The sequence below is a fragment of the Lissotriton helveticus genome, chromosome 2_2, assembly GCF_964261635.1.
Source record: "Lissotriton helveticus chromosome 2_2, aLisHel1.1, whole genome shotgun sequence".
Lineage (NCBI taxonomy): Eukaryota > Metazoa > Chordata > Amphibia > Caudata > Salamandridae > Lissotriton > Lissotriton helveticus.
In genome coordinates this window covers 191,236,211-191,252,647 of record NC_136060.1, presented here as the reverse complement: position 1 = coordinate 191,252,647, position 16,437 = coordinate 191,236,211, and positions in this window count along the sequence as shown.

Genomic DNA, 16,437 nt, shown 5'->3' with positions numbered 1-16,437 from the left:
GTAGTCAACGCAGAACCTCAGCTCAGGAACAGCACCGGGGGCGGCTGCCTTTGGAACCAGGACCACGGGGCTAGCCGATGGGCTGTCAGAGGCTTCGACCACCCCGAGGGCCAACATCTTCGATACCTCGGCCTTGATACAGGCCCGGACTCGGTCAGGGACGCGGTAGGCTCTGTGCCGTACCGGAGGGCTGTCCCCGGTGTCCACGTCGTGGACGCACCAGTTGGTGACGCCGGGGGTGAGGGAGAAGAGGTCTGAGAACTGTCCCAACAACTGGCAACAGTCCCCACGCAGCTCTGGAGAGAGGGAGGGGGGGAGATTCACTCCCTCTACGGAGCCATCTTTCTCTTTCGTGGACAGGAGATCGGGGAGAGGCTCCGTTTCTTCTTCTTCCCCATCGTCCGTGGCGAGGAGCAAACTCAACTCGGACCGGGCGAAGTGGGGCTTGAGGCGGTTCACGTGAAGGACCCGCAAGGGGTTCCTGGGGGACTCTACATCGATGAGGTAGGTCACTTGACTCTTGCGTTCGATCACCTTGAAGGGCCCTGTCCACTTGTCTTGCAGGGCACAGGGCTCTACGGGGGCCATCACCCAGACCTGTTGTCCGGGGTGAAACTCGACCAGAGTGGCATTCTGGTCATACCACCGTTTCATTTCTTCTTGACTGGCCTCGAGGTTTGCCTCGGCCAGCTCTTGGAACTTCCTCGTCTGGTTCCGGAGGGCCAAGATGTATCGAAACACATTGGGAGGGGGCTCTGGGGCCACCGCCTCCCACCCCTCCTTGACCAGGGTGAGGGGTCCCCGGACGGGGTGCCCGTAGAGCAGCTCAAAGGGGCTGAACCCCAGGGACTTCTGGGGGACTTCGCGGTACGCGAAGAGGAGACAGGGGAGGAGGACGTCCCACTTACGTCTCAGGGGCTCTTCGAGACCCATGATCATCCCTTTGAGGGTCCGGTTGAAGCGTTCCACCAGACCGTTCCCCTGGGGGTGATATGGGGTGGTGAATTTGTACGTCACCCCACATTGCTGCCAGAGGGACTTCATGTATTTTGAGATGAAGTTTGTCCCTCGGTCGCTGACGACTTCCCGGGGGAATCCCACCCGGGAGAAGATAGCCATGAGGGCCCGCCCCACCACGGGGGCCGTCACCGTCCGGAGGGGAATGGCTTTGGGGTAGCGGGTGGCATGGTCCACCAGCACTAGGATAAAGCGGTGCCCCAAGGAGGTCTGGGGGTCGAGGGGGCCCACGATGTCGATTCCCACCCTCTCAAAGGGGGTACTGACCACGGGGAAGGGTTGGAGAGGAGCCTTGCGCTTCCCTCCGCTCTTTCCGCTGGACTGACACGTGGGGCAGGACTTGCAGTGGCCTTCTACATCGGAGTGCATGCCCGGCCAATAGAAGTGGGTGACCAGGCGATGGTACGTTTTGTCTGGTCCCAAGTGTCCCGCCAGGGGTACGTCATGGGCCAGGTTCAGGAGAAAGCCGCGGAAGCGTAGGGGGACCACCAGCACTCGGCCGGACCCTAGTTCGGCGGACTTTTGTTCGCTATACAATAGGCCGTTTTCCCAATAGACAAAGTGGGAGCCGGACTGGTCACCGGCGGCCTGGGCGGCGGCCTGCTGCCGCGGCCCAACCAAGGAGGGACAGGAGGTCTGCTCTAGGCAGAATTCTTCACGGGACGGTCCCCCTTCCTGGCGCCACTGGGCCAGCTCAGGAAGGTCGTCCAGACTCGGGGTTGACTCGACGCTAGGGCCGAGGGGACCTGCGTCGGAGGGGAAGCTCTCCCCGGGGAACAGTTCAGGGGCTTCGGAGGGTTCAGAGACCTCGGGGTCCGCAGGGGTCGTTGGGGCCGCCTCTAAGGTCGCCCCTGCGGGGGTGATTCTTCGGGCGGTCATCGACCGGGTACTCACACAGGCCCATTCGGGCAGGCCCACCATCTCCAGGTGGGTCCTCTTCTCAACTCGCTGCCATGGGGAGCTCTCTAGGTCGTTGCCGAGCAGGCAGTCCACAGGCATGTCAGAGCGGACTGCCACTCGTAACTCCCCAGAGACGCCCCCCCACTCGAACTGGACTTGAGCTATCCGGCAGGTGCGGACGGAGTTATCGGCTGCGATCACCCTGCAGGAGATGTGGGGGACAATCTGGGCTTTGGTTACTAGATGCCGTTTCACCGCAGTGATACTGGCCCCCGTGTCTCGGAGCGCCCCTATGTGATGGCCATTGACAGTCACCTGCTGTCGATACTTCTCGGTATTGTCGGGTAGGGGGGCTCCTGGGACCATCTCTCTATCACCCAGGGATACTAACATCATGGCTGCGGGGTCAGCTCCCCCGAACTCCTCTTCTCCCTCCTCTTCTTCTAGGGCTACTGAGGTGATGTGGCGCGCTGGGGGGCCTGCAGCGGCAGGCTTTTTGAACAACGGGCAGCGGGGGTCATTGGCATAGTGCCCTGGTTGCTGGCAATGGTAGCAGGCTTGGCTGGCTCGGGGCCCTGGCTTAGCTGGGGGAAACCCTGCGCGCGCTGTGGGAGGCGAGGTGCCAGGCGGGTTCCTGGGGGGACTACGCGGGGACCCTACCTGGGAACCCCTCTGTCTATTCTGGTTCCCTCCTCCCCTCTGGCGGGAGGACCCCTGTTCATTTCGGCCAGAGTCTCCCCCGGGCCCCCGGGGTACTCTGGTGCTTACCCAGCGATCGGCCTCGACAGCCAGCTTCCGGGGGTCAGCCAACTTGCTGTCCAGGAGGTGCTGCCGGAGTTCCACAAAGCAATTCAGGGACAAATGTTCGTAGGCAATGAGGTCGATGAGCCCCTCGAAGGTGGATACTTTGCTGCCCTTGATCCACCCTTCCAGGGCCCGGCTGTAGAAATTGACATATTCTACCCAGGTGGTGCCGGGGATCTTCTTGCAGTCTCGGAAGCGTTGGCGGTACATTTCTGGGGTGAGCCCGTACCTTGTGAGGAGGGCCTCTTTCATGTGGCTGTAGGAGGTCTGTTCGGCAGACGGTAGGTCGAGTAGGGTGTCTCTCCCCTCACTCAGGAATCGACCCCACAGCCCGGCTCCCCAATCTTTCTGCGGAACTCGGTGGGAGGTCATGGCGACCTCGTAGGCCTTGAACCATTGCTGGATGTCATCGTTTTTATAATATTCTTTGACCACGTCCTTGGGGATGTGGACCTTGGGGTCCACCGGGGGAATGGCCTCTCAGGTCGCTGCTGTTTTGCTGCCTTCGTTCCGGGCTTTTAGTTCTATTTCCAATAGGCTGCGCTCGTGCTCCAGCTGGAGCTTCTTTCCGTCATGTTCTCGTTGGAGCTTCCTCTCCTCCAGTTCTCCTTGCAGCCGCAACTGCTCGATGGCTAGCTTTTTCTCGGCCAGCTTGAGTTCTCCCTCCATCTTCAAACGGGCTAGTTCTAGCTCGTGGCTTCGGTTGCGTTCTCGGTCGGCCATCTCTTCTGGAGGTAGACCTCTCTCCGTGCTGGGAGTCTTGCTCTGGAGCGTGGGTTTCGGTCAGAGGGGCTCCCCCCCCATCGGCTTCTGTCGGTGCTGGAGGTTGTGCTCCGGCCTCCACCCAGGCTGTTAGAGCTTGTTGGAAGTCCTCTTTGGTATTTAATCCCGTTGACGGGATACGGAGATCCTTGCAGAATTGCTTGAGCTCACGGTGCGAATAGTCTCCCAGAAGCTCCATCTGGAAGGTGGTCTTGTCGGCTGTGACGCTCATGGCTGCTTCTTCGTTCGGGTAGTGTGTCAGTACTGTACGATCCCTAGACGTAGGTTCTTATCCCACCGCTGCCACCAATGTAAGAGGGGCGATCCCCGAGGGTCAGGTTGTGCTCACCCGACCACACCCGGACCCACCTCTCCCACAGAACTTGCCGAGTCTTGATTGTGAGGTCCTCACCGGGGAGGACTTCGGGTCTAGGATCGTACACACTGAGCTCACACCACACTACGAACAGACACCACACCGGTGGGTTTTAGTAACAAGATCTTTATATAAGCAAATAGCGAGGTAGCACTCTTATGTACACAGGGGTTGTTGGACAGGCCCCATGAAGGGCTCGCTCCCTCCCCGCATGACAGGGCCCTGGTACCGGCCTTCCAGGTACTACCCGCAGAAGCAACCCCCAACCCGTCCCCCATGGGACGTCTGCTCCTGGGAATCCCTGTGTCCCTGGCCTGGGCCACCGTCAGCACCCTTGCCCGGACCAGCCGCCATCTTAGACACTGCGCCACGAGGCCGCGTGGCCTCAGCTCGACCCCAACCCCGGGCCTGGCCAGGTCCCGACATCCCGGCACCACCATCCACCCAGGAGGTGAACGGGCCACTTGGCAGGTCAATGGGAGTAAGAAGTGTCGATGGCTCTCTCCCGCCAGGTGCCGATCACCTCCAGCCTCCTCGGGCGCTGGCTCCACCCCCCTGCTGGGTGTCTGGACTCCCTCATCCCGGACCTCCCGACCTCCAAGAGCGAGGGTCCGGACATCAAAGAGTGCCAGACCTATAACTGAGGCAGCCCCAGAACAGGAAGGCAGTTGTATCCTGGAGTCGAGAGACACCGCGACGAACTCATCCTTGACGGACTGCCGGCGCTGCCGCAGCCCTGCCTTGTGAACTATTGTCCTGCCTGCTGGCGCTGCCGCGGCCTTCTGCAACCTTCATCCTCGTGGGACCTGCTGGCGCTGCCGCGGTCCGTTGTAACCTTCATCCTCGTGGGACCTGCTGGCGCTGCCGCGGCCCGTTGTAACCCTTCATCCTCGTGGGACCTGCTGCCGCTGCCGCGGCCCGTTGCCACCTACGACCTCTTCGGGACCTGCTGGCGCTGCCGCGGTCTGACCCGTCCGAACACCGAGCTCGAGGATTGTGAGCTATCACCGTCCCACCGCCGTACCTACGGGTACCAAGACTGTCCCGCTACCCCCTTCCCTAATAGAGACTAGAATTGAGAGGATCATCGTGTCCTGACCTCATTGTATCGTACTACCTTACTTCAAGAACTGCCTATAAAAGGTGTTAATCTGATCTCCGTGTGGTGTCCATCTGTGGGGGGGGGAGTTACTTGTCTGTACGATCGCTGGGGACGGCCCTCACCGGAGGCCTCTCCCCTTGTGCTCGGCCGACCCTCCAGGTCGCCGTCTAACATTGGTGGCCAGCGGCGCGATCCGAACCAACGCGTACCGTACAGATAGTAACTCACCCTACGACTAAACCACAATGACGACCAAAGAGAGCGGATCGGCAGAGAAGTTCCAGATGGAAAAACTGGAGGAATACAGCCACCGAGAGCTAAAACAATTTTGCATGGACTTAGGCATTGCTACCACCGGGCTAAGCACAAAAGAAGACTTCAAAAACGCCCTAGAGGCCTGGACAGAGACGAATACCGCCACACCCCGGGACCTCGAAGCCCCGGAAGTCAACACCACCCTGACGGAAGAACGGAGAACAGGTCCCTCCCGAGAAGAGATCCAGGAGCGGGAAAAAAATAGACTACACGAGCTAGACTTGGCACGGCTCAAATTAGACGGAGAATTGAAGCTGGCGGAACAGAAAATAAACTTAGAACACTTACGGCTCAGAGAAGAGCGAGAGGAAAAACAGAGACAGAGGGATCTCGAAGAAAAAAGACTGGCATACGAACACGAGTGCAAACTAGCAGAGATAGAAATACGTAAACTGAACACAAACCTAGGGGTGCCCGAGCCACCGCGCTCTCCGGGTACTACCGAACAGAAGGTCCACATCCCCAAGGATGTGGTCCGAGAATACCACCGGAACGACGACATACAGCAGTGGTTCAAGGCCTACGAGATCGCCATGACGGCCCACCGGATCGCTCGAAGTGACTGGGGAGCTGGGCTATGGGGAAGATTCGTCAATTAGGGCCGTGATGCCCTGCTGCAGCTTCCGGACCATCAAATGACGTCCTATGACCACATGAAGGCCGCCCTCCTCAGCCGATATGGGCTTACGCCCGAAATGTACCGCCAGAGGTTCCGCAACTGCACCCGGATCCCAGGTACAACTTGGTTGGAGTACGTAAACTATTTCAGCCGAGCCTTCGAGGGGTGGATCAAGGGTAACAACGTAACCACCTACGAACAACTCTTCAATCTCATTGTGTGGGAGCACCTCTCCAACAACTGTTTCGTCGAGCTCAGGCAGCACCTCCTCGACAGTAAATTGACTGAACCACGGCAGCTCGCCACCAAGGCGGACCGGTGGGAGAGCATCCAAGTGGCCCGGAGTGGGCCGAATGAGCAGAACAGATCCAACCAAGGTCATCATCGTCCCCGAAGAGGAGGAGGAGGACCGGGCCGGGGCAGAGACGCTGTCCCGGTCACTCCCGCTAACACCACCCCGCCCCCAGCCGGCCGGGGAAACCCCCCCATGCGACCGGGGTTCCGAGCCAACGTTACGTGTCACCGATGCCAGCGAGTCGGCCACTACGCCAGTGACCCAACCTGCCCGAAGAACCCGGCTCCCGGGCCCCGCCAGGTGGCGGCCGCCGTCCTAGGAGAAGAACAAGTCTCCGAAGACACTGAAGCATACGAGTCGGAACAGTTCGAGTGGGAACCTGCCGCCATGACCCTGGCCTGCCTAGGGGGAAGAGACATGGTCCCGCGGACTCCCCTGCCAGCCAACACTCGGAAGTACAGCCAATGGGTGAGCATAAATGGGCGCAAGGCCGAAGCCCTGCGTGACACCGGGGCCAGTGTGACGGCCGTCCGCTGTCACCTGGTGACCCCAGAACAAATCCTGTCAAACGTTCTTTGCCCCGTCCGATCGGCAGACAATTCGGAGAGCCTGTGTCGGATGGCCTGCGTCCCCTTCGAATGGGGAGGAGTGTCCGGCATGCTAAAAGTAACTGTCCGCGACGATGCCCCCGTGGACTGCCTCCTGGGGAACGATCTCGAGAGCTCCCCGTGGGCAGCTGTTGAAAGAAGAGAGCATCTGGGGATGTTGGGCCTCCCGGACTGGGCGTGCGTGACCACCCGGTCCATGGCCACCCGCACCATCCCTAGACCGGAAGAACCCGAATGGTCAGCACCTCCTCCCCCGATCGCTCCCGAAGACGACTCCATCCATACCGACCACCCGGAACCAACCCCAGAGGGGTCCGCACAGCCCCCCGAACTTCCCGACCTGGCTCAGTGGCGTCAAGAAGGGGGGCCCACCCAAGAACAATTCCGGCAGGAGCAAAAGACCTGTCCCTCCCTCGAGGGACTGCGACAGCAAGCGCTCGCCCAGGGCCAAGGAGACACCACCGGGGCCCACTGGGTTTATTGGGACAATGATCTCTTGTACAGCGAGCAGAAAATCGCAGAGCTGGGGGCCGGTCGAGTGCTGGTGGTGCCCCTCCACTTCAGAGACTTCCTGTTGAACTTGGCCCATGATGTCCCCCTGGCTGGGCACCTGGGGCAAGACAAAACCTACCACCGCCTGGTGACTCACTTTTTTTGGCCCAAAATGAGGAATGACGTCTCCAACCACTGCCGGTCCTGCCCGACCTGCCAGGCCAGCGGGAAGAGCGGCCGCAAACTCAAGGCACCCCTACAACCATTCCCCGTGGTGACCACCCTGTTCGAAAGGGTGGGAATAGACATTGTGGGGCCCCTGGACCCCCGAACAGCACAAGGGCATCGCTTCATCCTGGTCCTGGTGGACCACGCCACCCGCTATCCTGAAGCGGTCCCCCTTCGTACTATAACAGCCCCAGTAGTGGGTCGAGCCTTAATGGGGATCTTTTCTCGAGTGGGCTTCCCCCGGGAAGTCGTCAGCGACAGGGGTACAAACTTTATTTCAAAGTATATGAAATCCCTCTGGCAGCAGTGCGGGGTCACTTACCGATTCACAACCCCCTATCACCCCCAGGGAAACGGACTGGTCGAGCGGTTCAACCGCACTCTCAAGGGGATGATCATGGGGCTAGAAGAACCCCTACGCCGCCAGTGGGACGTGCTACTACCGTGCCTCCTCTTCGCCTACCGAGAAGTCCCCCAGAAGTCCCTCGGCTTCAGCCCCTTCGAACTCCTGTACGGACACCCCGTTCGCGGGCCTCTCAGCCTAGTGAAGGAGGAATGGGAAATGGCCCCCCTAAAAGCCCCTCCAGACGTCTACAAGTACCTCCTGACCCTCCGCAATCAGACCCGGAAATTCAGGGAGATCGCCAAAGCCAATCTTGAGGCCAGTCAAGAGGACATGAAGAAGTGGTACGATCAACATGCCTCCTCCATCGAGTTTAAACCGGGTCAGCAGGTATGGGTGATGTCCCCCATCGAACCGTGTGCCTTGCAGGACAAATGGACAGGGCCCTTCAAGGTGATCGAGCGCAAGAGTCCCGTCACCTATCTCATCGACCTGGAGTCCCCCCGGAACCCCCTCCGGGTTCTCCACGCCAACAGACTCAAACCCCACTTCGTGCGCTCAGAGCTCAGCCTGCTGATGGCTACCGACAGTGGCGCAGAAGGAGACTCCGAGCCCCTCCCTGACCTACTGAGGACCCGTGAAAGAGATGGTTCGGTGGACAGGGTCCGACTCTCCGAGGCCCTGACCCCAGAGCAGCGTCAAGATTGTCGGGCCCTCCTGCTGCCGTTCGCAAACCTGTTCTCCCTCGCACCCGGAGTCACCTCCTGGTGCCTGCACGACGTGGACACTGGGGACAGTCCTCCTGTCCGACACCGGGCGTACCAAGTACCGGATCGGGTACGTACATGCATCCAAGAAGAAGTCTCCAAGATGCTCGCCCTCGGGGTCATCGAACCTTCGGACAGTCCCTGGGCCAGCCCGGTCGTCCTGGTCCCCAAGGCCGCGGCCCCGGGCACCACACCTGAGCTCCGATTCTGCATCGACTATCGGGGTCTGAACGCGGTCACCCGGACCGACGCTCACCCTATCCCCCGAGCAGATGAACTAGTCGACCGCATGGGGGCAGCCCGCTACCTAAGCATCTTCGACCTAACAGCGGGCTACTGGCAGATCGGCCTCACCCCCAGGGCCCAAGAACGTTCCGCTTTCTCTACCCCGGATGGGCACTACCATTTCAGAGTGATGCCATTCGGCATGAAGAACGCTCCAGCCACTTTTCAAAGACTGGTGAACCAGGTATTGGCGGGCCTCGAGGAATTCAGCGCCGCCTACCTGGACGACATCGCGGTATACAGCCGCCACTGGACAGACCACCTCCACCACCTCCGAGAGGTCCTGCAGGCCCTCCAACAGGCCGGCCTCACCATAAAGGCCAGCAAGTGCCAAATCGGCCAGGGGTCCGTGACCTACCTCGGACACCAAGTGGGGAGCGGTCTGGTGGCCCCCCTCCAACTCAAGGTAGCTGCCATTCAGTCCTGGCGACCCCCCGAAACGCAAACCGAGGTCCGAGCCTTCCTGGGGCTCACCGGATACTACCGGCGGTTCGTGAAGGACTATGGCAGCATTGTGGGGCCCCTCACGGAACTCACGTCTAAGAACCACCCAAAAAGAGTCAACTGGACTCCCGACTGTCAAGCGGCCTTCGAGAAGCTGAAGGCCGCCATGTGCACCGCTCCTGTGCTCCAGGCCCCCGACTACAGCCGCGAGTTCATCGTTCAGACCGATGCCTCCGACCATGGTATTGGGGCCGTCCTCTCCCAACTGAACCCCGAAGGAGTCGACCAACCAGTGGCCTTCATCAGCAGACGCCTACTGCCCCGAGAACAGCGCTGGAGCACCATTGAGCGAGAGGCCTTCGCAGTAGTATGGGCCCTCAAGAAGCTCCGGCCTTACCTCTTCGGAACCCACTTCCGGGTACAAACAGATCATCGGCCCCTGCAATGGCTCATGCAAATGCGGGGGGAGAACCCCAAACTATTGCGATGGTCCATCTCCCTGCAGGGGATGGACTTCACTGTAGAGCATCGCCCTGGTCAAGACCACGCCAACGCGGACGGCCTGTCCCGCTTTTTCCGCCTCGACGAGGAAAGTCCCCAAGAGGATGGGTGACTCTCCCCGCCTTCAGCTGGGGGGACGCATGTTGGACAGGCCCCATGAAGGGCTCGCTCCCTCCCCGCATGACAGGGCCCTGGTACCGGCCTTCCAGGTACTACCCGCAGAAGCAACCCCCAACCCGTCCCCCATGGGACGTCTGCTCCTGGGAATCCCTGTGTCCCTGGCCTGGGCCACCGTCAGCACCCTTGCCCGGACCAGCCGCCATCTTAGACACTGCGCCACGAGGCCGCGTGGCCTCAGCTCGACCCCAACCCCGGGCCTGGCCAGGTCCCGACATCCCGGCACCACCATCCACCCAGGAGGTGAACGGACCACTTGGCAGGTCAATGGGAGTAAGAAGTGTCGATGGCTCTCTCCCGCCAGGTGCCGATCACCCCCAGCCTCCTCGGGCGCTGGCTCCACCCCCCTGCTGGGTGTCTGGACTCCCTCATCCCGGACCTCCCGACCTCCAAGAGCGAGGGTCCGGACATCAAAGAGTGCCAGACCTATAACTGAGGCAGCCCCAGAACAGGAAGGCAGTTGTATCCTGGAGTCGAGAGACACCGCGACGAACTCATCCTTGACGGACTGCCGGCGCTGCCGCAGCCCTGCCTTGTGAACTATTGTCCTGCCTGCTGGCGCTGCCGCGGCCTTCTGCAACCTTCATCCTCGTGGGACCTGCTGGCGCTGCCGCGGTCCGTTGTAACCTTCATCCTCGTGGGACCTGCTGGCGCTGCCGCGGCCCGTTGTAACCCTTCATCCTCGTGGGACCTGCTGGCGCTGCCGCGGCCCGTTGTAACCTTCATCCTCGTTGGGACCTGCTGGCGCTGCCGCGGCCCGTTGCCACCTACGACCTCTTCGGGACCTGCTGGCGCTGCCGCGGTCTGACCCGTCCGAACACCGAGCTCGAGGATTGTGAGCTATCACCGTCCCACCACCGTACCTACGGGTACCAAGACTGTCCCGCTACCCCCTTCCCTAATAGAGACTAGAATTGAGAGGATCATCGTGTCCTGACCTCATTGTATCGTACTACCTTACTTCAAGAACTGCCTATAAAAGGTGTTAATCTGATCTCCGTGTGGTGTCCATCTGTGGGGGGGGGAAGTTACTTGTCTGTACGATCGCTGGGGACGGCCCTCACCGGAGGCCTCTCCCCTTGTGCTCGGCCGACCCTCCAGGTCGCCGTCTAACAGGGGTCAAGGGACCACAAAGTCTTGGAGGATTCGGGAAGGGGGAAGCGGGACAGTCTTTTAGTCTCTGGGACAGTACGAGGCGTACCCTACGCACAGCTCTCAATCCTCGAGCCGGGGGGTACGGGATGATGGTCGTACGGGCTGCTTCACCTCCGTCGAGTCGGCTCGGTCGTGATAGTGCTCTCGATGGTCCGGCCGGACCAGAGTACTCCTCGAGCCGCGATGAGGTCAGCAGGACTCGATCTGGAGAAGTTCGTGAAGAGCCGCGACAGCGTCAGCAGGGCTCCGATGGTCTTAGTTCAGCTTGAGCCGCGACAGCGTCAGCAGGGCTCGGATGGTTCAGTTCAGCTTGAGCCGCAACAGCGTCAGCAGGGCTCGGATGGTTCAGTTCAGCTTGAGCCGCGACAGCGTCAGCAGGGCTCGGATGGTTCAGTTCAGCTTGAGTCGCGACAGCGTCAGCAGGGCTCCGATGGTTCAGTTCAGCTTGAGCCGCGACAGCGTCAGCAGGGCTCCGATGGTTCAGGATGAGTCTTCTTAGGGTCAGCCGCGATCAGATCAGCAGGGCTTTAGGTCCAAGATACAACTGCCCGCTAGTTGTCGGGCGGGCCCAGTTATAGTCCTTCGGCTCTTTGATCTCCGGACCCTCGCAGGCAGAGGTCTCAAGCCCAGGGGGCTGGTCGTTGGCGAGGTCCGGCGGTGGGCTCTTTGATCCCTTTGAAAGATGGGTCCGGGAATTCCCAGACGCCCAGCGGGTCTGGAGCCCGCCCTCGGGGAGGCCAGAGGGGGGATCGAAATTGGGCCACAGGGGAGGGCCAAAGGTGTGACAGATACCAGCCCCTCAGGGGAGGCCGGAGGTGCCATCGAAACTCCCTGGCTTATCTCACTCGGGTGCCCTTTACCCCCCAGCCGGGACTGGCACGCCTTTGGAGGCTGGGTTTCACTGGGGCCGGGGTCCCGCTAGGCCCAGGGAGACAGGGATGTCGGGAAGGGAAGATGGCGTCCGGGCCTTGTGGGGCATGCAATGTTAGGCGCTCGGAGCCGGGAGCGGGACGGGGACATGCGGCCTGGTTGTGGTTTTACGGGGGTTCGGGCTCATCGGGGGTGAGGCGACCAGGCTGCTGGGTGCAGGCTATTCTTGCGGGGACGCTGCGCCGGGGCTCAGGGTGCAGGCCTACGCTCGCAGGGTTCTGAGGGACAGAGACGGGCCACGCCACGAGGCCGGGTCCAACACTTCCGATCTGTTGCTGGACTGTCGTCCCTTGGCTACCAGATCGAATTCTGCTAAAATGCTGGTTTTTGCTCCAGTGTATTCATGTAAACTTGAGAATTCACTGCCACTTGTAATGCAGCTACCGCTGGTCATACTTGTGCCACTTCTCCTGAGCGGTTACCCTCTAATTGTGCCTTAGCATTAATGATTACTGGAGCAACTTGCGTGCTATTAGATGTCATCTTTTTTCTTAAATGGTCATATTTTTGGGAAAATGTAAGGATCTGTCCTTTTTGGTAATCAACCAAATCACGTTGAAATTTCCGTTGTTTCTTTATTTTTATATCACTTTCTATTTTATCCAGTCCTTTATCCATTTTTAGGTCTCGGCATCGAGACCTATTGCCGCCGAGTTCGCTCTCAAGGGAAGACAGAGCGGTGCACAAGCCTACCAGGGTCTGTGGACGCGCACACACACAGGCAGGCAGGCACGCGCCAGACACACACACACACACACACACACACACACAGACACACGCACGCACACACGTACACACGCACACACACACACACACACACCCTCCCTCTCTGCCCACTCCCTCTCTGCCGCCCCCCCTCTACACCCACTCACCGGGCTCTTTCCCTCCGCAGCGGGTCAGTCACGGCAGCAGGCAGACTCGGTGTCTTCTCCGGCGATCTTCAGCTGATGTGCACGCCCACGCTGCGTCTCGTGCGCGCCCACCACGCTGTTTCGCGCCCGTTGATCCTCAGCATGTGATTACTACTCCTTCTAACCCGGACGGTCATTTTAAAGCGTCGTCAGTAAATACATGCGAACTTAGAGATCACGTAAAATCACAGGCAAGACCTCGCAGAGTTCTTAACTCATGTCAGCATATCCCAACCATATGTCTTTAACTATACAATATACCTAAAAGCTATTCGTTTTTACCAATGCTCCTTCAAGCCGCATTGCTTATTATGCTCTTTGATTGGTTTAAATTAGAAGCAATCTCTTAAAGATGTTTGCGAGGGAGGAGGTTTTCGGTTCGGGAGTTACAGGACTGCTGCTGTGAGAACCTCAGACGTTTAAAACCGAAATAAAAGGCCACTGCTGTGCCTGTTGCCCAACCGCCAGCTGTTCCACTTGTCCGAGAACAATGTGCTCCCGCTGCGGCAGCAGGTTTGGTCTACACGTGTGACAGAATCTCCCGCGCGGTCATGTTGTGAGAGTCTGGATGAAAGCTGCTAGGCCTGGAAGCGAGCATTCAGGAGGGCCGGGGGCATTCCAACCAAGTCTACAACTGATCACCCAGGAGGACATTTACTCTCTTCTCCCACCAGGTCTGGCACAGGTGAATAATACTGCCATTTTGCCTGCTCCTCTGCATTTGATTCCCCATTTTATTAACTATGCTTTAAATCGTGTGTTTCCTCATTTCTAAACACTTTGCTATAGAATCTCACACCCGACCCCAGGTCTGCCCAGTAGAACGGCGCTCACTTCATCCCTCTGTGAGGCAGAAGGTGAGTGCGAGTGCAGAGTGTGCAGAGTGTGAAGTAGTGAGTGCAGAGTGAGTGTGCATAGTGTGAGTGCAGAGTGCAGAGTTGCGAGTGCAGAGTTGTGAGTGCAGAGTGAGTGTGCAGAGTAGTGAGTGCAGAGTGCAGTGTTCAGAGTGCAGAGTGAGTGTTCAGAGTGCAGAGTGAGTGTGCAGAGTGCAGAGTAGTGAGTGCAGAGTAGTGAGTGTGCAGAGTAGTGAGTGTGCAGAGTAGTGAGTGTGCAGAGTAGTGAGTGTGCAGAGTAGTGAGTGCAGAGTAGTGAGTGCAGAGTGCAGAGTAGTGAGTGCAGAGTTGTGAGTGCAGAGTGTGAGTGCAGAGTGAGTGTGCAGAGTAGTGAGTGTGCATAGTGAGTGCAGTGTAGTGAGTGCAGAGTGCAGAGTAGTGAGTGCAGAGTAGTGAGTGCCGAGTAGTGAGTGCAGAGTAGTGAGTGCAGAGTAGTGAGTGTGCATAGTGAGTGCAGAGTAGTGAGTGCAGTGTAGTGAGTGCAGAGTGCAGAGTACTGAGTACAGAGTAGTGAGTGCAGAGTAGTGAGTGCAGAGTGCAGAGTAGTGAGTGCAGAGTGCAGAATAGTGAGTGCAGAATAGTGAGTGCAGAATAGTGAGTGCAGAGTAGTGAGTGCAGAGTAGTGAGTGCAGAGTAATGAGTGCAGAGTAGTGAGTGCAGAGTAGTGAGTGCAGAGTAGTGAGTGCAGAGTGCAGAGTAGTCAGGGTAGTGAGTGCAGAGTAGTGAGTGCAGAGTAGTGAGTGCAGAGTGCAGAGTAGTCAGAGTAGTGAGTGCAGAGTAGTGAGTGCAGAGTAGTGAGTGCAGAGTAGTGAGTGCAGAGTAGTGAGTGCAGAGTGAGTGTGCAGAGTAGTGAGTGCAGAGTAGTGAGTGCAGAGTGCAGAGTAGTGAGTGCAGAGTGCAGAGTAGTGAGTGCAGAGTAGTGAGTGCAGAGTAGTGAGTGCAGAGTGGTGACTGCAGAGCGGTGACTGCAGAGTGGTGACTGCAGAGTGGTGAGTGCAGAGTGGTGAGTGCAGAGTAGTGAGTGCAGAGTAGTGAGTGCAGAGTAGTGAGTGGAGAGTGTGGGTGCAGAGTGTGAGTGCAGGTTAGTGAGTGCAGAGTGCAGAGCAGTGAGTGCAGAGCAGTGAGTGCAGAGCAGTGAGTGCAGAGTGCAGAGCAGTGAGTGCAGAGTGCAGAGTAGTGAGTGCAGAGTGCAGAGTAGTGAGTGCAGAGTGCAGAGTAGTGAGTGCAGAGTAGTGAGTGCAGAGTGCAGAGTAGTGAGTGCAGAGTGCAGAGTAGTGAGTGCAGAGCAGTGAGTGCAGAGTAGTGAGTGCAGAGTGCAGAGTAGTGAGTGCAGAGTGCAGAGTAGTGAGTGCAGAGTAGTGAGTGCAGAGTAGTGAGTGCAGAGTGCAGAGTAGTGAGTGCAGAGTGCAGAGTAGTGAGTGCAGAGTGCAGAGTAGTGAGTGCAGAGTAGTGAGTGCAGAGTGCAGAGTAGTGAGTGCAGAGTAGTGAGTGCAGAGTAGTGAGTGCAGAGTAGTGAGTGCAGAGTGCAGAGTAGTGAGTGCAGAGTGCAGAGTAGTGAGTGCAGAGTAGTGAGTGCAGGGTAGTGAGTGCAGGGTAGTGAGTGCAGAGTAGTGAGTGCAGAGTGCAGAGTAGTGAGGGCAGAGTAGTGAGTGCAGGGTAGTGAGTGCAGGGTAGTGAGTGCAGGGTAGTGAGTGCAGGGTAGTGAGTGCAGGGTAGTGAGTGCAGAGTGCAGAGTAGTGAGTGTAGAGTAGTGAGTGCAGAGTAGTGAGTGCAGAGTGCAGGGTAGTGAGTGCAGAGTGCAGAGTAGTGAGTGCAGAGTAGTGAGTGCAGGGTAGTGAGTGCGGGGTGGTGAGTGCAGAGTAGTGAGTGCAGAGTAGTGAGTGCACAGTGCAGAGTAGTGCGTGCAGCGTATTGAGTGCAGAGTGCAGAGTAGTGAGTGCAGAGTAGTGAGTGCAGAGTGCAGAGTAGTGAGTGCAGAGTAGTGAGTGCAGAGTAGTGAGTGCAGAGTAGTGAGTGCAGAGTGCAGAGTAGTGAGTGCAGAGTGCAGAGTAGTGAGTGCAGAGTGCAGAGTAGTGAGTGCAGAGTAGTGAGTGCAGGGTAGTGAGTGCAGGATAGTGAGTGCAGAGTAGTGAGTGCAGAGTGCAGAGTAGTGCGTGCAGAGTAGTGAGTGCAGAGTGCAGAGTAGTGAGGGCAGAGTAGTGAGTGCAGGGTAGTGAGTGCAGGGTAGTGAGTGCAGGGTAGTGAGTGCAGGGTAGTGAGTGCAGAGTGCAGAGTAGTGAGTGTAGAGTAGTGAGTGCAGAGTAGTGAGTGCAGAGTGCAGGGTAGTGAGTGCAGAGTGCAGAGTAGTGAGTGCAGAGTAGTGAGTGCAGGGTAGTGAGTGCGGGGTGGTGAGTGCAGAGTAGTGAGTGCAGAGTAGTGAGTGCAGAGTAGTGAGTGCAGAGTGCAGAGTAGTGCGTGCAGAGTAGTGAGTGCAGAGTGCAGAGTAGTGAGTGCAGAGTAGTGAGTGCAGGGTA